The sequence below is a fragment of the Mesocricetus auratus genome, unplaced genomic scaffold (assembly GCF_017639785.1).
Source record: "Mesocricetus auratus isolate SY011 unplaced genomic scaffold, BCM_Maur_2.0 Super-Scaffold_100004, whole genome shotgun sequence".
NCBI classification, from domain to species: domain Eukaryota; kingdom Metazoa; phylum Chordata; class Mammalia; order Rodentia; family Cricetidae; genus Mesocricetus; species Mesocricetus auratus.
Window position 1 is genome coordinate 47,015,930 of NW_024429189.1, and position 19,344 is coordinate 47,035,273.

General features: G+C 39.2%; 1 long non-coding RNA gene across 1 annotated transcript; it reads left to right on the top strand.

The window, feature by feature from the left end:
- The first annotated feature begins 10,997 nt into the window (after positions 1–10,997).
- On the top strand, positions 10,998–18,121 carry LOC121140188. Its single transcript, XR_005876996.1, has 3 exons — positions 10,998–11,043; positions 16,458–16,730; positions 17,611–18,121. It is a non-coding gene; the product is annotated as an uncharacterized LOC121140188 (long non-coding RNA).
- Positions 18,122–19,344: the final 1,223 nt, after the last annotated feature.

Here is a 19,344-nt window from a genome sequence, read left to right on the forward strand (position 1 = left end):
TGCTGAGCCATTTTTATTTATTTTTGTTAGCTTAAAGCTTCAATTTAACTTAGGAGATGTCACTGCTTTAAGTTGATTTTTACTAATCTGAGATTTCTACACTGTCAGATTAGGGCATCAGATCTTATACTGATGTTCTTGATCAATTTGGAGTTCAGTTATATGTAGGGTGAGTGATAAAATTCATGTTTCATTCTTTTACACATAGCTATTCAGATAGACAGAGCCATTTGTTGAAGATAGTGTCTTTTCTCAGTGTGTATTTGTGGCCTTTTTCTCAAAAGTCAGGGGCATGTAGATGTATAGGCCTCTATATGGGCCCTTAATTCTATCCCATCAATTATGAGTCTGTTTTGATGCCAGTGCCATGCTCGTTTTACTATTGTATCTCTGTAGTATAATTTGAAATTCAAGATGGAGCTACCTCTAGTTCTTCTTTTGTTCTGCAGGATTGTTTTGGCTTCTCTGCCTCCATGTGAAATTTTTTTTTGGTTTTTCGAGACAAGGTTTCTCTGTGGCTTTTGGAGGCTGTCCTGGAACTCACTCTGTAGACCAGGCTGGCCTCGAACTCACAGAGATCCACCTGCCTCTGCCTCCCAAGTGCTGGGATTAAAGGCGTGTGCCACCAACGCCTGGCTCTCCATGTGAAATTTAAGTAACTTTTTTATATATTTCTATGAACAATTGCATTGGAATTTTGATATGAATTTTACTGAACTAGAAAACTGTTTTTTAGTATGATGGCCATTTTCATAATATTAATTCCATCAATCCATGAACATGAGGGTTTTCTCTGTCTTCTGGCATCTTCTTCAATTTCTTTTTCAGTGCCATTCTGTAGATTAGAGTATCACTCAGCCCTTAATAGAAAAGCTTATCATTACAGTAGGTGGTGATTAACACAAACCTACAACTGATCAAGGGACAAAGGGTAAGATGCTGGGAATGCTCATTCCTAATTGGGATATCTATGTAATACTTCGTCTATCTACAAACTATATCTTTGAGATTAAAGATATATAGGTTTAAGAGCATGCTATTTTGCATTCCAAATCATGAAGTCAAGTAGAAATCCTTAAGACTGAATGTAGGTTAGGTATTCAATAAGGTATTTAAGAAAAGAAAAAGCAACATGAATCATTGTTGCAGTGTATGAGCTCAATTATTTTTATTCATTAAACATTTACAATAAGCAATGGATTCTTCTGAAAGGTCAGCATTCCATATAAATGGGACATGAACAATAACTCTGTTCTCTCCCTGAAGACTCCATTTGAGGTATGTGAGTTTATCCCCATCTTTAAAACTAGGTCAGCAATTCCGCACCAGGAATTGTGGTACTCAAGAGAGCAGCAAACCTTTCTCAACTAAAGTTGAATTTAAATTAAATGTAACTTCATGGTGTCTTTTTCTTAAAAAAAGAAAGTATAGGGGTCAGAAAATAATCTAAACTATCATTTTTTATAGATGACTGTGAGTTCCGAGTTTCCTTTCTCATAGTGTGACTTTGGGCAAAACACATGGCAGCTGTTTTTTTTTCTTTCTCTGAAATAATAACTTCTCTCTTCTAGAATTATGAGAATTAGGTATGGTAAGTATTGCCATGTATTATACTTTTTAACACAGTAAGTGTCATATAGGGTAAGTTTATGCTAACACAAACTTATTTTATTATTATTAGGAATGAGTATATGACAGTTATTGATTTTAGAGACTCTTTGAGAACAACAGTTCTCAAATGACATCATACTTGCCACAATGGGAACTTGGAGTGGCAGCTCATGTTCATGTTCTCAGAAGCTTGATATTAGAGTGTCTACCTAAGAAATTTGAAGATAGTCATTAAAGATTAGACTATATTTTAATGCTTTTTCTTAATTAATTTAATGCCCTTTTCTAGAAATCATAATTTGAGTGTTAAAATTAAACCAAGTCAGAATAATGCTTTGTTTAAATTATAATTTCCTAGTATGTTGAGGAATTGTGATTTTTATATACAGGTTTTTCATCTGTGCTGGCTAGTTTAATGCCAACCAGATATAGACTAGAGTCCTTTGAGAGAAGTCCTCAATTGAGAAAAATGATTCCATAAGATGGGGCTCTTAACTATTGAATCATGTGGGAGGTCCCAGGCCATTGTGGGTGGGACCATCCCTGGGCTGGTGGTCCAGGGTAGTAAAAGAAAGCAGTTTGAATGAGTCACCAACAGCAAGTCAGATAAGCAGCATCCTTCCATGGCCTCTACATCAAGTGCTACCTTCAGGATTCTGCCCTGACTTGTCTCAGTGATGAACTGTTACCTGGAAGCATAAGCTTAAATAAACCCCTTCCCCTTCAAGTTGCTTTGGTCATGGTGTTTCATCACAGCAATTGTAGCCCTAACTAGAACAGCCTCCATTTTCCAAATTCCTGTATACCAGTCTCTTTCTGTTACATAAAATTGTATAAATCATAGTTCTCTCTCTGTCTTTGTCTGTGTCCCTCTGTTTCTTTGTCTGTCTCCATTCCATCCACCCATAACTTCTGTTGCTGTCTCAGTATTCGTGTGACAAACAATGGATTGAGCACCCATTTTTTGGCTTTTAACCAGGACTCAGATCTGTGTAAGGATGGTGTGTTCTTTTCTAAAATTTGGTTTATGAGCTACAGTTACTGAAATAATCTTGACGATGTGTGCAGCATGTGCTGGGGGATGGGTAAATGCTGCTTCTATCCTTGTCTTGGTGTTTGGGTATGTCTACAGTTGCCCCCTGTCTGTTAACAGAGGGAATGAGAACCATTCTTTTCCTCTTTATGGTTTTGACCCCATCCTACATTTTCTGAAGCCTTGGTTGTCTTTGGCTTTATTAATTTTTTAACATTGACTTCAGTCTTGTGATCTTCATTTTCAGATCCTTTTGATTTCAGAAAGCTCCACAGCATGATTGTCAGCTGTTGGGCTCAGGGGAGGAGGCTGTAGTTAGCCTGAGGGCTAATCTGTGACCTGCTCATGGAGTAATATTTTGGTGACATTACTCAAAGGTGATGGGAAATTGATAGGGTCTAACTGAAGGAAGTGTGTCATTGGGATAAAGTTGTTTCTTCTGTATTCCTGTCCCAGTCTACTTCCTAGCTGCCATGCTTCTCATAACTTTCCGCTGTCAGGCCCTCTCTGCTATGCCATTCTGCTTTATCAAAGACCTCACGAAGCCAAGAGACCTTGAACTGAAATTCCTGAAACCTTGATCTGAAACAAATCTTTTCTTTTTCAAAGCTGGTTTGCTAGAGATTTGTCACAGTTGTGAAATGCTAGCGAGTATAGCAATCTTATTCTAGTTAGCTACAGGCAAGTCTTTAGAAATACAGCTGAATAAGAGGGACAACCATCATAACACATCGGTAGGTTTTACATATTTTCAAGGGTATAGGAGGACTCTACAGCATGGAAACAAGGAGTGGAGATTTGATGGTTGTACTGGAATTCTACCAGCCATCATTTTCTCTTGGGAGTTGAAATCAGTCATCGATCCACACAGTTAACTTTCTTCAGCCGATTTACTTTTACAAGTGACTGTCCTTGGGTGTTTGGATGTATGTGCCATAGAAACATTCCTTCCTCTGGAATCAAGACCTCTGTCCTCTGAGCCCAAAGATGTGGGGACAGCAAGCCCAGTTTTGCTGGTGGGAACAATGAGGAGAGGAGACAGCTCATTCTGCATTCCTATTCATCCAACTAGTGAATTTCAACCGAAGGTAGAAAACTAGCATCATATAGTGTGACCCTCAATTCACGTATTATACTGCTATAGGACACTATTCCATCTTATAAAATGTAACCACCTAGTTAGCAGTGTATCTGAGTTTTTAAAAGGTTACTCAATTGATTCTTAGGAATCGTGTGATAAGATTGGTGAATTTAAGGAGGAAAAGTTCCCTGTTGCTCATTATTTAACTGTAGATTAACTTTCTTGGTTAGAGGCCATATTATGATATGTCATATAAAGCATTCTGTCCTTTTTGGATGGCACATTTGTCTGAAGCTTTGTGGATTAATGTAGCAAGCTGATATCCAGATGAAAATATATTCTGACATGAAAAAATATTACTGTGTCTTCCCTGAAGGTAACTGTTCAACGTAACAAAGAGCTAGGAGATGGCTGATTCCTCTGGATAGTTGGTGCACCAACGGGATTGGTGTTAGGCTTTCCTTTCTCAGATTGAAGGACTGGAAGACCAAGTCACTAAGATCAGGAAGAATTTTATCTTTTATAGTTATCACATACTCACTCTGCTGATGAGGCTGGTGGAAAGGGGCTAGAAGTGGCTGGAGAAGGCCTGGCTGACACCCTTTGAATGGGAAATCACATTCACTCTTTTGCTAGTCTCTTCTGCTAGAAGTTTTCCTTGTTGGTCATTGATAAAGGACAAAACTCCACTTATTCTCTGCATTTTCAGATGTGCCACCCACATAGATATTCCTGTACACTCTTTTTCAAAAATTCCAGTCATGATTTTCCTGTGTCCCTCACTATCTAACAAACTGCTTGCCTTCTCTATTCCAGGGGAAAAATGAGGTGTGTTGATTGGATTCATTATGTGAAAGAGATGATTCTATGTAGGAGGAAGTCTATGCCGCCATTAAACATGTGACTTACTAAGTCTATGCTGCCATTAAACATGTGACTTACTAGAGGCGCATATAGATGAGGTAATAAAAGGGTGGTTTACCACACCGCTAACCACACCCACTTTAGGCAGGACTAAAGACGTATACGGCTGAACGTAAAGATATATACGTACGTAGGCGGAACTACGTCACTAGCCAGGCCCACTTTTGGGCATGGCTAGGGGGCGTTACGGGGGAAGGCATAAAAGACAGCGCACAGGAAGTCTCGCTCTCTTTTCCTGGAGATCGGCTTCCAGGTCGGCCACTGAAAACTGCTCCTCTGGGTTTTGTATCTTGTGAGTAATTTTCTACATTAAATACTTAGCTTTACTGTCAGTAATTGTGTGTCGCGTATTGTTACAGCGTCCGTTAAAGCCTACAGTTTGGTGGCAGCGGTGGGATTGGAATCCAGACCCAGGCACCCAGAAAAGCAGCTTCTCTCGGCCCGACCAGGCACACGTGGACTCTCCTTTCGCTAAGTTCCTCACCACTTCGCTCGGCAAGGCACGATTCCTGCCGCCAGGAACCAGCACCTACTACCTGCCGGTAAGGTTAGGCGGTATTCCAAGATTTCTCTTGCGGCCACGTGCTGTTTTACTGGCGGCCTGCTGACTCCGGCCACGTGCTCTTTCACTGGCAGCCTGTTGATTTCGGCCTGAATTACTCCATTGGTAACAAACGTAACTGCTTTATACAATGTCAACAGCCAACACTATGATGCAGGATGTTAAGAATTTTCTTGTTTTTTGTATGGATGGGATTTTAGAAAGGGTTGAGGACCTACCTGAAAGGTACTTCCTACCCACGATGGTGATTATTAGCTTCATAATCAATATAATTTTGTTAATGAAATGGCTCAAAAATAGGAATAAACTTATACAGGTCATACAGTCATCGCAGGATAGTTTTGAAATCTTAATACAAAGGATTCAGGAAATGCAAAATTCATTGCAGGAGAGTAAGAAAGGGTTGGTAGAAATATTCAGGATATTAAAAATGATAATGTAGGTCTGACGAACAGGTTTAAAGAGACGGAACACAAAATTGAATTATTTTCAGGAAAAATGTGTTCCATAGATAGAATTGAAAAATTGGAACATAATGTGGAAACATTTAACGACAAACACGGTTCCATGTTTGATGATTTCACTAGCAAATTACAAAGACTGGAACATAAAATTGAAATGCTAGCAGAAAAGAATTGTTCCATGTCTGAGAGCAATGATAAACTAACTGATAGAATATCATTTGTAGAAGGCAGTTTACATGCTATTGAGGTACTTGCTAAGGATGAGAATATTAGAAATTTGGAATCGCATGTAAATGATGAATGTAAAAAAATGAAAGATTCCATGACGTCCTTAGAAAATTATTTGTCCCAAGAACTTCAGGAGCTCAGAGAAACAATGATGAATAGACTGCAGGATTTAGAAGATGCTCAATCTGATACTTCAGAATCAGAAATACAGGCAACAGGTCAGGACAGGAGTTTCCCAAAGCTTCTCAAATGCCGGAATGATTTCCCTAAGGTTGCTATGCGTTCCCCTATGGTTTTTCCAGTATCTGTATCAGAAAAACCAGCAACGAAAAAACAATCAAATGGTCCCATTGCTTATCACTGGGAGCCTACACAGATGAAGGATCTAAAAAATATTAAGGAGGCCATTGTCATGTATGGTCTTCATTCTCCCTTTGTCAGAGAGCTCCTAACCTCATGGGCTACTGTAAATAAAGTAACCCCAAAAGACTGGGCCCAATTAGCCTCTGCAGTGCTCGAAAATTCTTGTCAAATTCAATGGAGGGCTTTGTGGAGGCAAGAAGCAAAAGCAATAGAAATTCAGGAATTACAGAACGGTCATGAAGTACCCCAAGACAAGATTCTTGGGGAGGGTCCTTACGCTGACACGCAGGTTCAATCTGCATATGACGAGCACATGTTGTCTTTGTGCCGTACAGCTGCTTTAAATGCCTTGGATAAGGTTTGTGAATCAGGAGAGATAATGCAACCCTACACCAAAGTATTACAGGGCCCAAGGAAAAGGTTCACTGAATTTTTAGAGAGATTATCCAGAGCAGTAGAAGTACAGGTAGCGAACCCAGAATCCAGGCGTCTTCTTATAGAATCTTTGGCATATGAGAACGTGAATCCTCAATGCAGGCAGGTAATTTGGCCATTAAAAATAAGATCAGCGCCATTGGAGGAATGGGTCCTACATACAGCGAACCTGGAATGTAAAAGTCAGGATACAGGAGCTTGGGTAGGTGAAGCTATTTCTACAGGCTTGAGGAGGCACCAGGATGCCAAATACCCTACCTGTGATGATATAGAGGCATGGGTAGGGAAGGCAATCTCAAAGAATTTAAATAGGCGTAAAGATGCAAAATGCTTTAACTGTGGTAGAATAGGACATCTTAGTAGGAACTGTAGACAACGCATTCCTAGAAATAATGCTTTTACCAGGAATGCATCAAACAGAAGGCCTAAGCCTCCTGGTCTATGCAGGAGGTGTGGGAAGGGGCGCCATTGGACTGATGAATGCTTTTCCACAATAGACAGACAAGGTAGATCTTTACAGCAGGGAAACGGGGTTCTGGGGCTCAATGGAGCCCCGAAAAGGAAGATTATCCGGTCATTCCCAGTGACAGTGGAGGACAGCCTCTCCCAGGACAATTAGAAGATCCACTGCCCATTGTAAATAATACGGCACTGGATAATACATTAGCTCCAGAGGATGAATCAATTACATCAGGAGGAGATACAAAACATATATTTTGGCAAACTTCTATACAATATCATAGACCCAAACTTCCAGTTAAGGTAAATAATAGGGTGATTTACGGATTACTGGACACCGGAAGTGACGTCACTATCCTTAATCAGCAGTCCTGGCCACACAACTGGGCTTTAAAAGAGGTTAATGTTCAATTCTTAGGGATTGGAACCCTATCTGAAGTTAAACAGAGCGTTAGATGGATTGACTTTATTGGGCCAGAAGGACAGAGAGGAAGGTTAAAGCCATATGTTGCAGATATTGCTATAAACCTCTGGGGTCGTGATCTACTCCAGCAATGGAATACGCAGATTAAAATTCCTCCTGTATCAGCTAGGAATTATAGACAAGCTCTTAGTGGTAGTAAGAATATAGTAAGACACTACAGAAAACAGATGCCAAATGTACAGGCTGTACAGAAGCAAGATGCTAGTGCCAAACCTACAGAGCAACCAAAAGCTCTACCATTAAAATGGCTGACAGATGAACCCGTCTGGGTGGGTCAATAGCCTATGACATCTGAGAAGTTAGAGGCTTTGGAGAAGTTTGTTCAGGAACAGCTAGATGCTGGACACATTGAGGAATCAACTAGTGCATGGAATTCGCCTGTTTTTGTTGTCAAGAAGAAGTCTGGTAAGTGGAGAATGGTTACTGATCTTAGAGCCATCAACAAGGTAATTCAGCCTATGGGGTCTCTACAACCTGGGATGCCGTTACCTTCTCTAATTCCTAAGGATTGGCCAATTATAGTTATAGACTTAAAAGATTGTTTCTTCACCATACCGCTACAAGAAAACGACAGAGAAAAGTTCGCCTTCACAGTACCTACCTATAATAATTCCCGTCCGGTACAGAGATTCCAGTGGAAGGTACTACCTCAAGGTATGTTAAACAGTCCAACTTTGTGTCAATATTTTGTGAATAAACCTCTAGAAATAATTCGTAAAAAATTTCCACATTCGTTAATATATCATTATATGGATGACATATTATTGTCTGATTCAAATAAGGATACTTTGGAAAAGATGTTTGAGGCAGTAAAGGAAATTTTGCCTCGCTGGGGATTACAAATTGCCCCAGAAAAAATACAAAGAGGAGATTCTATTAACTATTTAGGTTATAAAATAGGTGCTCAGAATATTAGACCACAGAAAGTACAGATCAGAAGAGATCGTTACCGGACTCTTAATGATCTTCAAAAACTATTATGAGAAATCTCTCAATTACAGACGATTATTGGTGTAGAAGGGCATGATTTAAAACACCTGAAAATGGCTTTAAAAGGAGATAAAGACCTAAACAGCCCACGAGTACTATCAGCTGAGGCTGAAAAAGAATTAGAATGGGTAGAAAAGAGAATATTAGAAGCACATGTGGACCGTGTGGATCCAAATCTGGACTGTATTCTGGTTATTTTACCATCTAGAGAATACCCCTCAGGAATATTAATGCAGAGGGACGACATCATTCTAGAATGGGTATTTCTGCCACATAAACAGAATAAAAATTGAAAACCTATATAGAAAAGGTCTCAGATTTGATATTAAAAGGTAAATTAAGGCTTCGTCAACTGACTGGGAAAGACCCAGCTGAAATTATTGTACCTTTAACGAATGAGGAAATTTCCTCCTTATGGAAGGATAATGAGTATTGGCAAATAGCTTGCAGTGACTTTTTGGGAAGTATTAGTAATAACTATCCCAATACAGAGAGAATCAAATTCATAAAGAAAACAATTTGGATTCTTCCACGTATCGTGAGGCAAACACCTATTTCTGGAGTTCTTACCTTCTACACGGATGCAAACAAATCAGGTAAAGCAGGGTATAAATCAGGAAAAATAAGTAAAGTAGTTCACTGGACTTATGGATTCCTGTAGAAGAATGAATAGCTACCCTGAGGATCATCAAACAAACAGTATCTCACTGTGTGGTATCAAAGTCTAAATCTCTCTCTATTGTTTTTTCATAGTACCCTTTTATCTTTATTTCTTCACATACCTCAGTTCCCATTCATTTAACTGAAGCTGGCTTTGGAGTTGGATTGGCTCTCCTACTCTAAACCCAAGCATATTATTTAAATACAATTCAGAATTTCTGTATTATATCAAAGAGCCATTGATATAAGACAGAAGAAATAAAATGAGGGACGGTTATCTGTGGATTTCTTTTTCTGAACAGTCAAATTTCCTCCAAGTTTTCCATCTTCCCTATTGTCACCTCATCTGTATGCGCCTCTAGTAAGTCACATGTTTAATGGCGGCATAGACTTAGTAAGTCACATGTTTAATGGCGGCATAGACTTCCACCTACAATTCCCCTTTTAGTCTAAAAAAGGACAACTAACTTGTGTCCATGAACAAGATGTATCAAACTTCTATCTAAACCTAAACTTATCTGAAAGAAACACCCAAATATGAACACCTCCTTCCAATCCCAACTCTCCTACTCTAAACCCAAGCATATTATTTAAATACAATTCAGAATTTCTGTATTATATCAAAGAGCCATTGATATAAGACAGAAGAAATAAAATGAGGGACTGTTATCTATGGATTTCTTTTTCTGAACAGTCTAATTTCCTCCAAGTTTTTCATCTTCCCTATTGTCACCTCTTCCGGTATGCATACATATGAAAGTTAAAATATTTCTTTGTTAACAGTAATGTTTGAGTTTTCCAGGGAACAAGGGATTTCCTGACAGCAATCTTCAACTGCTTCCGAAAGAGAATGAGGATCCACTTCCTTGACTTCACCTGATTCGACTGGAGGCATCTGAATTGCCCCACATCATTGACTCCACCTGACAAGCACTATCCTGAAACTGGCTTGAAACTACATCACTCTACACATCTCCGGACCAAGAAACTGAAACAGCACATCTTCTACAATCTGACCAGAGCTTCAAGATAAGAGCTTCAATCAACACTAGAACCCTAGTCAGGAACTTCAATCAAGCATCTCCTGCCATACTGAGACTGTCTGATCTACTGAGATTTTGTTATACTAACATTTTCTTTTCACAGGTCCCCATGAAATTATCATTGTCCCATCTCAGCAGGAAGTAGTTTTGAGAATTCCATGCCCCCTCTCCCTACTATTGATATTATAAGATAGTTTACACCTGTTAGTGTTAGTTTTCAATTATTTTAGAGTTGGGATTGGAAGGAGGTGTTCATATTTGGGTGTTTCTTTCAGATAAGTTTAGGTTTAGATAGAAGTTTGATACATCTTGTTCATGGACACAAGTTAGTTGTCCTTTTTTAGACTAAAAGGGGAATTGTAGGAGGAAGTCTATGCCGCCATTAAACATGTGACTTACTAAGTCTATGCCGCCATTAAACATGTGACTTACTAGAGGCGCATATAGATGAGGTAATAAAAGGGCGGTTTACCACACCGCTAATCACACCCACTTTAGGCAGGACTAAAGACGTATACGGCTGGATGTAAAGATGTATACGTACGTAGGCGGAACTACGTCACTAGCCAGGCCCACTTTTGGGCATGGCTAGGGGGCGTTACGGGGGAAGGCATAAAAGACAGCGCACAGGAAGTCTCGCTCTCTTTTCCTGGAGATCGGCTTCCGGGTCGGCCACTGAAAACTGCTCCTCTGGGTTTTGTATCTTGTGAGTAATTTTCTACATTAAATACTTAGCTTTACTGTCAGTAATTGTGTGTCGCGTATTGTTACAGCGTCCGTTAAAGCCTACAATTCTACAACAAACAGATACAACACCTGAGGTTGAAACTGCCAGGAGGATTTACCTTCATCACTAAGTTTGGGGCCAATTCTGAATAGGATGACCGTGACATAGCAATCCACTGCCAAGCCAGTGTACCATGTCGAAGCCCTTGTAAGCTGTTTGGTAGTTTTTCTTTTTTATGTCTCTTTAGCCAGCTGATTAGAAAAACTCCCAAGACTGATAAAGTGGCATGAATAGGATCCAGAGGGAGTTAAAGTGCACGTTCCCAAGTCTTATGTGTTCCTTTAGGAGGTGCCGATTTTGCCATGGAAGGCTCTTATTTACTCTCAGTTTCATAGCTTCATGGGTAAACTAACAATCTGTTTTTACCATGCAACTTAACTTTCAAGAAATTTGGTGGTTATTTTGGCAAACATCTCATTTCTTCTAGGATCTTGTAAAGTCTAGGGCCTAGGTTTTACAAAAGGAGAAGTAGGTGTAAGTAGAGAATAAAACAATTTAAATATTCACTGTTAAAGTTCTGCAAAGTTCCTCCCTCTATTGGTTTTATAGTGGGTCCATTGTAAAGTAACAAATGCTTGCAAACCTTCAATTGCCATCAGTTCCACTGGGTTATATATTCTAAGTGGCAGAACCACTTATATGGACATCTGGGATCTTTTTGCACATGATGTTTTTGCTGGAGACTGACAGATTACCCAGTAATTACATCATTGTGGCATGTAGAATGCAAGTCTCCTTGTGAGGCTATATTAACTGGAGTTGGTGGGAGGTTAGCCTTAAGAAGGAAGGTAAATATGCCAAAGGAGGTCATTTGCATGTTTATACTGGAGGAGGAAGGGAGTTATGCACTTACAGGGACAGGGGAAATGTGATCAACCAGGTGAAGGATGATCAGTATAGAGAACCAGAGCTCTGTACTTAAGCTTGGGTTTATCCATCACACTTTCTCTTTACCTTGAAGTTGGAAGTTCAGGTGAACTTAAAATGTAGTCACTCATGGGGTTTGAATTTGAACTTGATTCCTGGAATCTTAATCTCTAACTAAGAGGGTTAGGCTACTTTGGGGACAGAGGGCTTTCTGTTTTCTTACCAGTTCTAGAGACAGGGATTTACTCAACCTACAGAGCTCACAGTGCTTTTCTCCTTTTGTTCAGTGCTTGACCAATAAAATGGCTCACCCACTGACTTTGATTTGACTTAGAATTTGTTTATTTGACTATAGAAAATACTTTATCACTCAAAGCCTTGCATATTTTATTATTCTTGGGAAAGACAATATTTAAGTGACTATTTCCTTTGCTGTCTCTTGTCATAGAGTTCTAGACTTTACCATTGGGGAGAGAGTCATTCTTGCCTTTCTAACTGCTTAATCAGCGAACGAAGCATTTGTTCTCATTGTTAAACTTGTGATTTCCTGCAACATTGCTTGGTTTCAATAATTGCAATCATTAGCATCAGTTGGCAAAATAGAACTGTAGGAATATTTTGGAAAAGGGTTTTTAAAAGTAGATTCAAGGGACTGGAATGGTTAAGATGACTAGCTGTTCTCCCAGAGGACCTGGGTCCAATTCCCAGCATCTACATTACAGCTCACACTGTAATTCCAATTCCAGTGGATCTGACACCCTCACACAGACTTACTTATGCAGGAAAACACCAATGTACATAAAAAAGTAGATCCTAGTTTGCAAAAATATGGAGAGAAAAGGGCAGAATCAGTGGAAAGTCACTGATCAACACTTCTGATATTGGGGCAGAGGTGGACAAACTGGTGTTGGTCAGAGAGTATTGTAAAAGACTATGCATCTACTTGTTAATGACTGAAGAAAAAAATGTTAGAGGACTCTACAGGTAGCTGTTGCTATAAGCATAACAGTAGACCATAATGGCATTGCTGGATTACTGTGGTGTTAAGCATAAAGCACATGGTGAGAGAGGGGTGTCCGAAGATGAAAGCTGCTTAGATGCTGAGTGACTTCAAAGGACACTTCTCTTTTCACTCACCCAAACCACAAAGGGTTGTGAGGGAAAGACAAGCACACTTATGTTTTCTTCATTCACTTAGGTTTTGTTACATCATCTTGGTCCAGTTTTGTTAATACAGCACTCCTGTTTCCTTAATGCTAGGGGAGCTGTTGATTGAACAAAATGGTTCATGTTTGGAGGTTGATGGAAGGTGCCCTTTGGCAGGAAAACAGCTCATGCTTTTAGAGAAGGATATTTGCCAGAAGGCCTCTATGAACAAAAATCCTCACCTTGTAGCCTTTGTGATTACTTGGGTTAGACTGTCAGAGTGAACATTGTTTACCCTTTGTCATCGAGTAGAGGTGTTCACAGGAAAAACAAAATAGGCTGAAGCTGAAGAATCGGGTGTGATTACAAGATTCCAGAACCATTAAAGTGAAAACTTTGCTTTACTTGGGACAATTGGTGCCAGTTATCTGAAACTGAGAAATGAGCAGTGATTAAGAAGAGACCAGCATCACTGATATGAAATCTTCTGTGAAGTGTTTCCTGAGAGCCAGCACATAGACACTGTGTTCCAGAGGTGGCCTAATTTGTAACTTATGCTGACAAAGATTGTTGTAGTGTAAGAGTCACCCAGGTGGTACTGATTTTGGAGGCATGAATGGGGTCAGGGAGAGCAGCTGAGACTTGCCAATGTGTGACAGGGACAGAATCCCTAAAGAGAGCCCAGGAGAGGCTATTGGTGACAGTGAAACTCAGTTGCAGCTGGAGATCCCAGCATTTGGGAAATACTAGTACCCTGGGAAAATTACCAAGAATAATGCAGACTATGGAGGCCAGGCTTGTGAAGTTTCAGAAATTTGTACCAGGACAATAGGGAATTGCTATGACAGACCTGACCATGTAGTTTTGGGACGATTGTGGAGGGAATTTGGAACTTTTCAACAGAAAAGCTGCTGAGTGTTGAAAGTTCAGTGATCTGTCTATAGGATCCTGGTAAATATAAGAATCTCGAGAACAAGCCAGTAATCTGCACTCCTCTATGGTCTCTACTTCAGCTCCTGCCTCCAGGTTCCTACTCTGTTTAAGTTCCTGTGTTGGCCTCCCTTAATGGACTGATTCAATGTATATAAGCCAAATAAACCCTTTCCTGCCCCCCAAAACAAATCCAAACTCAAAACCAAACCAAACCAAAAAGCCACAAACCAAACCCAAACAAACAAGCAAACTATAATTCATCTTTTTTGGATGGATTCTTATTTACTGACTTAAGACTTCTGAACCTTTCCCCAGCACCTTATTCTATAACAAATACCCTCACATGTGCTTTTCGTCCTAACTATCCTTTCCTTCTTGAATTTCTCTCATATATCTGAGCACTTCATTGAAACGTAGTGTCTATTTGATGTTCTAAGGTGATACCCATTTCAACATCATTTCAAATGTAGTTCACCTTATTTTCCTTTCTTTTAAAATGAATTTGTTTATTTTTGTTTTTCTTTTTCTGTTTATCAATACTTACTTCACTGATGGAGTCAACCATGCCAATAGTCTTCATTCTTTCTCCATATGTCCATTCAACAGATTCATTTCATTTTCGCTTTTGCCCTTCAAAACGTATCATCTAGAAGGCCATGTGAAAGTCTTATGACCTTTTAACATGTTATTACATTTTAATTGAGTAATACATCTACTTCAAATGGGCATTTCAGTTAAATTACCATTTGATAGTAGAATATTATGTATGCTTACATTTTATTTTTAAATGTATGAACAATCCAGATTTTGATACCCATTATAAACAAGTTCATTAATAAAATTTAACTTAAACAAATTTAGAAAACATTAATAGCAAAAAAATCTCGGTTTTGTTTTTGTTGAATAGCTTTGGACAAACTACCATGTGCAGAAAAAAATCAAATGATATTTCTGTGTAACTTGTTTGTGTCTAAAAATATATAAGAATTGTAGCTTGATTTTGAAGTAGCAATGCTGTAAGAATCTTATAACAGAGTAATGTACAGTAGCTAAAGAAAGAAATGTTAATTACAAGTTTAATAAAATTGTGACATACTACAAGATAATGGAAATTTCATTGGTAATACTTTAAAGACTAAAGATGCTAAGAATATTTCATTGAGTTCTTCTTCTTTATGGTCCCAGTCCTAACTCAAAAATGCTTACTGTTAATGATACATAAAAGGTACTCTAGGTAATTGCTTAGCATTTATGAAGCTGACCTCAGTCATGCCCTGTTGTAACTCATCCTCTGCTTTTTGCAGGGCTTATTAGCTTATCAGTTCCAGTAATTCCTTCTTCTGTCAGTTCAGGACACAGTTTGGCTTATGATATTTGGCATGACTTTATGTCTATTTTGTCATCATACTAGACACTAGGGTGTTTAAGGATCAGAGTCTCAAAGGGATTATTGCCCAGACTTTAGTGCATCTACCTGTCAATAGTGGGGTTTTTTTGCATTAATTCACATCCATCTTTTAGCAAAAAGAGAATTATGTATGAAGGAGATATAAATCAATTGATACAGCATAGTGAGCCAAGTGTTATTTTAGAGAGGGGAATACGTGGCAGGTACAGGACATGGAACATAGTAGAAGCGCTTACAGAATACATTTTGAGTAGATTGAATGATAGCTGTGGGCATAGCTGTATGACCTAATTTGACTGTGAACTGAGAGAACCAGAATGGTTTATCTCTGCAACAAAAAGCTGAAAATAAATTTCAAAAGAATGGAATAGCCACAAGCAGAATACAGGAAATGCACTCAAGACAGAAATAGCAGGTAGGATGATTAGTATGAAGAATTGGGTATAATGTTGAGGTAAATGCTCTCTAATGGAAAAATCAAAGATTCATATTTGGGTTTGATTAGACAACCAGTTTCAATATTTCAAAATTACATCATGCATTGTAATAGTTTTGCTTGCTTGTGATTTTATTTATTGAAAGAAATAGCTAGACAAAAAATCCAGACACCATTGTTTGTCCTCTGATCACCAGCCTCCTTTAACTGTCACCCTTGTTTATAGTTTTATTTCCTTCCCTTTTTATCCCTTTAGCCACTCTAACTCTCCATTTGACTTCCTACACTATTCTTTCTTTGCTCATTCATTCAAAGGTCATTTCCCAGGATCTGTCATCTTTGTCCACATGAGTATCATAGTGGCACTTCACATGTCTCAACTTGAAAACATTTCTCTTCATTTTTTGAGAATGGGCCACCAAGAACCAGATCATGACTGCCTTTGACTGGTTAACTAAAGGTATCTTTTATGCCCATGAAAACTGACAAAATCTCTAGAATAATCTTAAGCTAAAAAGTTATATGTCTCTGTTTCTGTTTTAGGAAAACCCTTTGAAAGAACTGAGGATGTTGCCCTGGAGAACATCCCACTAAAGGAATGTATAGAAGTGGCAGGAGAAAGATACTGCTAACTGAAGAAACATTTGAAAAGAGCTCGGAGCTCTGTTATCTCAGGGAAGATGAAACATTTTCAAGGAGGGAGTTCACAAAGAAACTTCTATCACATTAGCTCTTCTCAAGAGAGAATGGGCTAACTGAGCACCTTCCACCTTCCCTTGGAGGGACTGGCAATGAAGTTGGAGAAGGCAGCCGACTGTATGTGGAGCCATAGAAGCTGGGGTGTGAGATGGCAGGGAAAGGGAGCTTTAGGCCCAGATCTTCACATCTTGCTGCTACATTCGTCTTTGAGTGTATGGTAAATTTAGGGTACAAGAGATGAGAGCTTCAGTGTGTAAAACCAGTCTTGTTTTTATTTTCATGAAGTCACTGTCATGGTTCATCCTTTTTCTTTGAGTCATGATGGCTTCCAGAATTTGTCTCAGATTGATCTGAAATGTGTGAAAAGAAAGATACCCTGAATTACATTTTTACTGAATTCTAGCCTGCATCTCACATTATATGCATTTGCATAATTCACAAAGATTTACATATTCAGTCAAATTACAGTATAAAACTGTTCCAGAGAGCACAAAGCCAGCAATGGATACATGGCTCAATTTGTATATTTACACCCTCTATTAAATTGCTAAGGAGAAAAATTAGTACATAGTATAAACAAGCTTCCAAATTAATCCTGTCCCCCAAGTTCAAACTGAAAAATTCTCTGCTCTGTATTTTATTTTGACAACTAGGTTTTTAAGTTAGTGAGGCTTCCTTTAGCAGCTCTAAGCTGTAATTCCTTTCACAGACTCCTTATTTTTTTAAGGAGTCTGAGAACCTGCAGGATACCCTGGATTATGACTTATATGACTGAGAAAGCACATAGATTTGCAGGCCTTTGAGTCAGAGTGAAAGCGAAATAACAGAACTTGGTTTGGAATTTAGCATGAACTAGACCCTCCCTGCATATTCCAAACAGGATCTGGCAAAGCTCAGAGGTATCTGATAGGGCAGGTAGAGAAAATAAACGTATCATTTTGGTTTTAGTTTCTCCATGATAGGGATCAGCTGCTTACCTGTTGTTTTCACCCCGCAGTTGCAAAAGCAGTTCAGTGAAAAGCGAGAAGAAATTTTAACTACCCTGAAAGAGCTGAAGACATTCGACACACATGTGCCTCTCCCTTAGGTTTCAGACTCTGGAAGTGGATCCCTTGGAACAGGAAAAAGTGAAATGATGATGCCCTGGTACCAGCTGGAGAGGGGACTTGTCTTCAGGATGAGATTTCATCCAGTTCTGACAACTTGCTCTAAAGACCGAGTGGAGATAAGGCGGGTCAATGATGGGAAAGAGGAGTACTCAGTTATGACTATCATAAGCCCTCTGTTTAAACCTAAACCTCATGTACTGTATGCCCTCTGTTTAAACCTAAACCTCATGTCCAGACCCTGAAGATGGCTTGAGAGGTGTGTCAGTGGACCTCCTCATGTACTCCTCTTCCTACCATGACCATAAATAACCTTTCTCTGCTCTTGGATTCCTTGGGTAAGGATGGGTGGTGAAGCCCAGTTTGTTAGGCCTACCAGAGACCAGACTCTGACCCTAATAGTTGTGTTTACAAAATGTACTTCTTAAGTGCAATCCTTCACTTCTTCTGCTTCTAATTCTCTTGCTGCTGGCTAATACTTATGGTCCCAATGGCACTGTCTGTGCCACTTATCTTCCTGCTTTCTTTCTTCCTTCCTTTCTTCCTTTCTTTCTTTCTTTTTCTTTCTTGCAAGAATTTACTGTTTCTTCCCCATTGCTGAGAAGGAGAGGATAATGGTTAAAACAAGCAAAGCTCTGCTAGACTTTTTCTACCAACTTCCAGGGCTTGGGAAGTCTCAAGCATTCAGCTGAGGAGGCATCTCAGCTAACCTGCAGTTCTTATTCTAAGCCAAGATTCCTTGGGACTGTCACCCATGAGTACCTGTCCCATCAGATAGGGGCAAAGGACCTCTCATTCTGTGCAGAACAAAGTAACAGATGTGATAATGCCTTTCTGGATCAAATTCCTGAGAGAGCACAGTGTTTGGATGTATGGCCAGATTTCTCCTGATTCTGCTGGATTACTCCAGAAATGCCCATGATGGCTGCTAAGATAAAGCATGTCTCAATCCAAACCCAACTGGAGTTGAGTGTAAGTACAGCAGTCCACATGTAGTTTGAAGCTCCAACTGGTCACTTGTGCCACTGGTTCTGAAGTTTAAAGTCACATATGCCAGGAATGTCTGCAGTACCCACACTTCTGTAGAATCTAATTATATGTATTAGTTTCTGGTCAAGAAGATACAACTATTAAAACCATGAATATCAGCTACATTGGAGCTCAATTACATTTTGATCCCAACTGTAAAGTCTTTGATCTATTCAAAGACTTGTCTAGCCAATGTGTTATGGATTTAAAATATGTAAGCACACTCTTGCCCCTTAGATTCATGAATCCTAAATTGAAAGTTACACTTTTGAATCAGGATAAAAGATTGAAATGCCAGTATTATTTTTTTGATAAAGATGAATTGGAAGATTTTAGACTTGAAGCCCAAATGGGTGCCTTCTTATTTTTCCTCTTGAATTATATTGCGTTCTTCAGCAGCAGAAGTAATAGCCAGCAAGCTATGAATCTCACTTCTCATACTGCCATAGTATAAAGCATTCAGCGAGGCTTGTAAACCTGCAACGATAAATAAGTATAAAATACATAAATTGTATAAGGGGACGCTTCTGAGAACAGCAGCCTTTACTTCATTCCTTATATTTACTTCCAGTGAGGAGTTGACCAGGATCAGGGTG